Consider the following 7333-nt stretch of genomic DNA (forward strand, 5'->3'; position numbering starts at 1 on the left):
ATCCTGTATGGTTTCAATCCAGTAATTTACATTCTTTGCTTCTCAATTTTGTTTTCTGTATTAGAGCAGTTATTCTCTCACATGTATACCAAGGTACAGTCAGTTACTTCAACATTTACAAAAATATCCAAGTCTACGAAAAGATGAATAAAACACAGATGTTGATAAGCAGGAAACAATAATTTGTCAGACACAGAAATCCTTGTGTAGCATGGCTTTTTCTGTGAAAAACATCTTGATGACCTATCTATAGACCATCAGCTTACATGGAGATGTGACAAGTTTAACTGATTTAAACTGTTCTTCAGGTTTTGAACAGGTTATCACACAGTTTTTCTTCAGAGTTCAAGTCGACTTAATTTTAAGGTATTTTTAACTGATTCTATAAACAAGTCCCAGAAACAATAAATATTCAACAAAACAGCATAGAGATTAGCTAATTGTTTTCATTTATTTTAGTAAGCCAGGAAGCTTAACTGCCAGCAAGAATATGCTATGTAGGCATTTAGAGACAGCTCAGAAGTTTCCCTTAACTAGTTATGTACTTGCTTTTGTAGAAGTTACATTAAGGAGAATGCCACACTTAACCAGACTGAATTTCTCTTCCATGGGACATTTCAGAAGAGATACAAAGCCCAGCAGCAAGGTGCAATTTGTATGACATTGATTGCCACGTATACCCATCTATGTCTCCTTACACACAGAGCCTACCTTTCCAACTACCTCAAAATCCTCTCTTTACCTCCTACATCATCCCCAGTTCCAAGATTCATGCATGGGCCAAGGAACAGAGAACAGGTTAAGAACAGTATTGCCATTACTACAAGTCTTAACATCATCAAAGAGCAGGGATATGCAGCAAACTGCTTTCCTCATCATAATAGAAAACCCACTAGAATTCCTTCCCCAGATCATGCAGGGTCTGCTGGGAATATAGCACTGTGTTTATGTTGCAGAGGAATGCAGAAATTGTCTACATCGATTTGACAGTCTTGCTTCTTCCAAACAAAACCACCGGGAAATGGACTTCAGAAAACTCGCCTAGCAGAAATACATACCCATACATCCCATACATTATTTTTCTTCAGCAAAGGAAATGCTGATGGATGCCTAATTCTGTGCATCTCTGCATTTCAGAGAGGAACTAAAATAACAGCCCTGTGCCCTACACCAGAACTTCAGTAGGACATCCTCTTGGTTTTTATAAAACAGTTCTACAGCTCCTCCTATAAGAGTTAAGCCATATATAGGCTTGAATGCCCATGTATGGATGATGAAATTTCATACTCTACAACAGTCTGAATGCCACTGAAGAACTTGACATATACAATATTGCGAGCTGACCACATGCACAACACCATTGCAAGCTCTGACTTTACACTTGAGCTATCAGGAGTCATCAGAGTAGGCTAGATGGAGATGTTCTGATAGATTGAAAACTGATCTTAAAAAATAAAATCCACATTATGAATTTGGGAACTTAATACCATAGTTAAGTTTAGAAAACAAGCAAGGGCTCTCTCCTTCTCTTGTCACAGGTCACAGGTCTGTTCCCACTTCTGACAAAAGCATCAGCAAACTTGGATGTGACAGACTTTCCCAGTCTTGTCTGGGATGAGTGTCATGGAATGAGCTGTTAGCTGGGAATTTCTCTGGAACACTCAAGAGATTTTCCAGTTGTCTCAGAAGAGCTTAGCTGTGCAGCTGCTTTGTCATAGAGACAAGGACTCCAAAAAACAGACACAGTTCAGTGTATCCAATCCCTACTGTATTTTCCTGATATCAGAATGCTTCTTCCTACTTTCCAGAGGTCTTTTCCACATCTCTCTTCCCCAGATGTTTTCTCCACATGCCTTCCTTGGCATCAAGTATACTTGAAAACCTCCTCAGTAGCCTATTTCCAAAGTAAAATTCATACCGAGTTTTACAACACTGTTCTATTTCCTGCAAAGCTGGATACAACTTTAGGTCTCATTATTCAGCTGACAGCTACATATTTAAGAAACTGTGTTGCATCCAGGGCCACTGTGCATGTTGGCCACCATCATGGGGTAGCAAGATGGTGGCAACAAAACGGCATCACAGTTCATTGAAACATTTATTTCTGTATCCAGAGACCTACTGTGCAAACCTAAACTCCACCCACTGCTCCTAACAGACAAATTGTGTGCAGGTGCACCACAAGGCCTGCAAACTGCAGAGCATAAGTTACTACTGCCTTGAGGCCATACTATGTTTATGCACAACTCCCAATGGAAATCAAGGTAGCAGCAGTTAATTGCTACGTGTATTTTATAGGAAGGTAGGGCAATTTTTTAGTGGGTAACATATGGTGCACTTGGCTGTGACACAGTACCTAGACTGTCACAAATATCACTCCAGTCTCAGGCTGCTGTGTTGGAAAAATAAGGACAGTGGTAGATGGGAGTGTGTATTTGACATAAGACACACTTTGTTTTGTTTTGGGGCATGCCTGTTCCCCCAAAGATGACCTACAAACATTCCCAGGGTCAACATCTCCAGCTGACTTCTACTGCAGTCACCACCTATTAGGATCCTTATGGTAAAAAAGGAAATTCCCCTTACGAGTAATCACATTTTCCACCCCCATAACTCTTGATGGAAAAGCGCGCAAGAACACATGGACATATTTTTTTCCAGTTGCAGACTAAATGTATTGATAACCAGTCCATATACTTGTACCTGTGCCAGTGCTTCTCTTTAGGCTAAGTAGTAAGTAGTTCCTTGTTTTCCCTATGGTAACCTGCAGTGATGACTTTTTATCTTGCTTCAAGGAGGTAGATAACAGTGAAGATACTGCTTTAATTATCACCTTAACAGGGAAACAGGCTCTTCTAATTTCAAATAAGCATCTTCAAATATGCATTTTCCATTGAACTGTGAAAAGTAAAAACTGGAAACATTAAAACTCAATAATAACATTAAATTATTAATTGCAAAAAGTCATAAACGACAGGGAGAAGAAACTGAAGCTGCAAAAGAGACCAGTATCTGTCCACAAAATATCTAAATAGGTGTTCTTATGCTCTGTGGTCTCTGTGTCAATGTTGAAAAGGATTCCCATATTTCTACATTTAAATTCAGAATTAATTCATTTGAAGTGAGACTTACTGCAAGGGCAGTCAGAGACACCCCGTGCAGAAGAGCTACACAATGAACCAATGCAATTATCACAGCCATGTTCTCCATACATTGCCTATTTGGTCACAGCTGGCAAGACATGAACAAGATGGGGGCTGGCTATGGATAAGTGGCGTCGATGTTCTGATACTGATTCTGGCTCTGGTGTCAATTCCTAGCTCCAGGAAGCAAAGCAGGCCTGCTGTAAGCTCATTTCATGGAATATAGATTTATTTTCTCATCCCCTTCTATACACCATTTAAAGATAAGTGCTTTCTCATTATATGTTCATCTTTTCTTCCTACCATTAATATTGTCCTGGCTTAACTGCTCAGAAACTAGTTCACAATTTTGACAGTCCAAGTGCCACCTTCAAATGAACACAGACTTTTCTGTACACTGACATAATGAACCCTTGCTGGGTTTGATATGTTCTTCTTTAAATAAAAGTTACCTAAACAAATCTAATCAGTTGATTTGTTCTTCAAAGGCTAATTAATTTAATGTCACCCAGCAAAATGTAAAAAGCTAACATCTTTTTTAAAGCCTCGGGCCATAGGCATTTCAGCTCTTCACAGTGGCAGATGGCAGTTGTCATATATTGTAAATATTTATGCTGTAGGAGAGGACTTTCACACGACAGGAACCTCAAGACCCCATGCAAGTTGCTAGGCCTAATATACCTCATCCAAAGTGAGCAACTGAACAGGATAAACATTGAGAAGACATGTCAGAGCCAAAATTCAGATTATGAAAGTCAGAACACAGAATTATAGCATGAAGGATCTAAGTTTCATCCCATACCTTCTCCTCAAGGACCTGGTTATAGTAACTTCAACATTACTTAAGTAAAATTCATCCTTACTCAAGCTTTGCATTTTAATGGAACTTTGTACTTGCACTTCCTCATACAGCATTCCTGTAAAAACTACAGGGCGTATGTGACCAAATTTGATTTATAATCTGGCAATTACTGAGTAATATTTGGACAAAATAGTAATGTAGCCTAAGTGGTATTTGGTCTTATGTTCACTTTGCACTTGAGTACAACTTGCCCACAAAAAATAAGCAGAAGCCTCCAAAACCTTATTTGAACATACAAATTTATGCTCACATTTAGCTATGTACCTGCCATGGAAACTGTGTATATGCCTATAGGAATCTTGCAAGTCCTTAGCCTGTATGGGCTGCTGTCTTAGCTGCAGTCAAGGAGCAGAAAAAAGGACACGACACAAGTGACTAAAGAAACATGGCATGAAGAGAGATCTACTAATTGAAAACTTAAATTAACAGTGCAAGAAAATAGCTCATAAACAGCTGATACACTGTAATATGGCCACAGAACACATTGGTTAAATAAAGGATGAGCTAACCACAGCCTTAGAGATAGGCCACAAACAGAAAAACTGAATCAAATTCACTGTATTCTTCACTGGTACATACTTCACCTCCTTAGAGGAATCAGCAATAGACTACTAAAGTGGAGAGAGGTGCTCTATGCTTTTAATCCTCCAGTTTACAGGGTAAGTCATGTTCAAAAGACATTCTTCCAGGACATAAAGAACTTCAAACCAAAAGCTATAGCTGAATAGCACTTACTAAACTGACAGAAAATACTGGCAAGGTTGTAGGTTTCCTAGAAAGCATTCTGTTTCATCTTGGTATAGAAGAAGCCCAGGTCTCCAGCTTTTAGATGGTTAAAGGTAGCAAAGAGCAATCCCACCCTCAGAAACTTCTGAAGACCTTACTTGCAGCAGCACTGCATCACAGGTTCATGGCTTATGTCCATGTAATTATTAGCATTACATTATCCCCCAGACATACTGACTATGATGAACTTTAGAGTATGAAACCTTAGTTAATTGAGATCAAGCATATAATGAACAGCACGATTTAGAAAATGCTTAATAATAAGACTAATTTTTCACTGCCAGTGAACAGTAGGAATAGTTTTTATTGCACTGGATCCCCACACATTGCTAGTCATGAGGGTTTTGGTTTGGAGTTTTTAGTGGGAGTTTTTCAGTGTTTTTTTTCTTTAAAATATATACACAGCTTAGAATTCCCTTTGGCTTAGTGCACACTAGTGCTCAAAGAAAAATACAAAGGAAATTCAATAGAAAAATATACTCATAGCTTCTAAGACTTTTCAGGTGTGTCTGTTCAGATGCATTGTTCCAGAATAAAACTGCTTCGCAATAGAGAACATTTTAGAAACCGAAAAGTTATCTGCAGAATTCTAATTCACCTACAAGGATGATCCTATTAATCAGCTTTCATATTGTTCCCAGTGACCTTTTTCTTCCTGTCACACTATTACTACCCTTCTGCTGGTTTTAAATGTTCCTTTCTGCATCCATGAATAGGAAGAAAATAAGTTAAGTTAGAAGAGGCCATGACCCCAAATACATGAAAGACAAGTGCTGACTAATGTTGATTAATTTCCTCTTAGTCATGTTAACATCACTCTCCAGACCACCACTTCAGCTTGCAGTGACATATGCAATGACTGCAATCACAAACTGATACAAATACTGCAGTGTAAAATTAAGGCTTTTGCAATACCATTCTTTCTTAAATGAAAAATAACACATTTTCATAGACTGAATTTTCTATTAAGCATATTTCACCTTCTATTAGTGCCACAAAGGCATTTCCTTTGTGGCATGTCAACGAGACTAGAGATTATTCCTATGAATATGAACTTGAGAAAACTCTGAAAACTAAAACTGTTGCTAAGGAGGAGCTTATACACAACAAAATATTTTAAATTAATTATATCTCACTAAAGTTTTAAATCTGCTGGTTTAATTTGCAGGAATGAAACCACAAAGAGCATTTCTGAAACAGAGAAGCTTGGAACAAATAAAAACTAGTGTTTTTTTTTAAAAAAAAAACAACACTTCTGACCGCATAAAGACAATGTTTAGAATTGCATGAGTTACCTCATCTCAGTCATCTTGGTTTTGTGTTAAGAAGGAAGAGGTGCAATGTTTTCTTTCAGCTAAGATTTACAATATGTTTAACCATGGAGGTAGATACTATTTTTATTTTTATTTTTTCCATGATCAGGTGCTGAAAATACATCTGGAATGGGACCAATAATTTCATTTTCTCCTCATACTATGCAGACTGAGTTGAGAATTCTGCACAGGATGTACTTCATGTCCTGCTGGAGTACACTTAGAACTTTGAAATTACACGTTTTCAGCATATGAACATTTTTTTCCTTGTAGATGTGATCACAACTTCTAAAGAGACCTTCTAAAGTGAGGGACTCACTTTTTCTGTTTTCATCACAACAAAGGCATTACAAATCTAGATACTTGAAGTCAAAGCTGGATTTGGATTGTCTGTTTCCAATGCCTGAGGTGCCCTGGAGGTACAATACCTCACTACATCTGGTAAAAAGAAGTTTACCATTAACAATTCTGACTTCTGTTACCTTAAATGATTTGGCCTTATTTTTTCTGGATCTTCTCCCCTTGTTTTGTAGCTAGAGGTCACAGCAGTTTAGTATGGAAATGCAATAGAATGGGAAGAAGAATGAAGAACCTTGACTTAGAGACCATGCAGATCTCTATTCCATGAGGTCCATTTTCATACAGAAAAACTTGCTAGACTAAAAGGTATTAGTTGTCCTCAAGGTAATATCTTGTGTTTTAAATGGACATGACTGACAGAATAAAGGACTAACGATCGTGAGAAAGTGCCAGCATTAGACCTTGATCGCAAATAAACTTGAAAAAACTCAGTTTTGACAATGCAATGAGATTAAGTTGCCATTTCCATTATTTTCTAATGGCCACATTTCTAACAACACACCTAGAAAGCTCAAGTCTGGCACACTTCTTTTTCCCTGCTTCTCTTGGCAAATGCACTTCAAACAGCCTCAGCTAATTAGGCTCACTGAGTAGGATAAACTGTGTATCAATAACATTTGTTTCTGGCTTCTCTGAACCATGTGGACTATGCTGTAGCTGAATTGATTTTTGGGGTGCATGAGCACAGTAAACCTCCTGCAAAAGCATTTGATTCCAAGCAAACTCAGTAAATTTGCCTCAAAAATTTGGATCAGAGATGCAACTGTTCCCCACATTAGCTTTTCTTTATCAGTTGCCAGCACCTCTGACACAGGCTCCAGTGCCTATGGAGTTCAGGGCTCTGAGTGGCTACAGTACAAGGCATGTGT

This window comes from Chaetura pelagica, unplaced genomic scaffold (assembly GCF_000747805.2).
Source record: "Chaetura pelagica isolate M959 unplaced genomic scaffold, ChaPel_1.0 scaffold207, whole genome shotgun sequence".
Lineage (NCBI taxonomy): Eukaryota > Metazoa > Chordata > Aves > Apodiformes > Apodidae > Chaetura > Chaetura pelagica.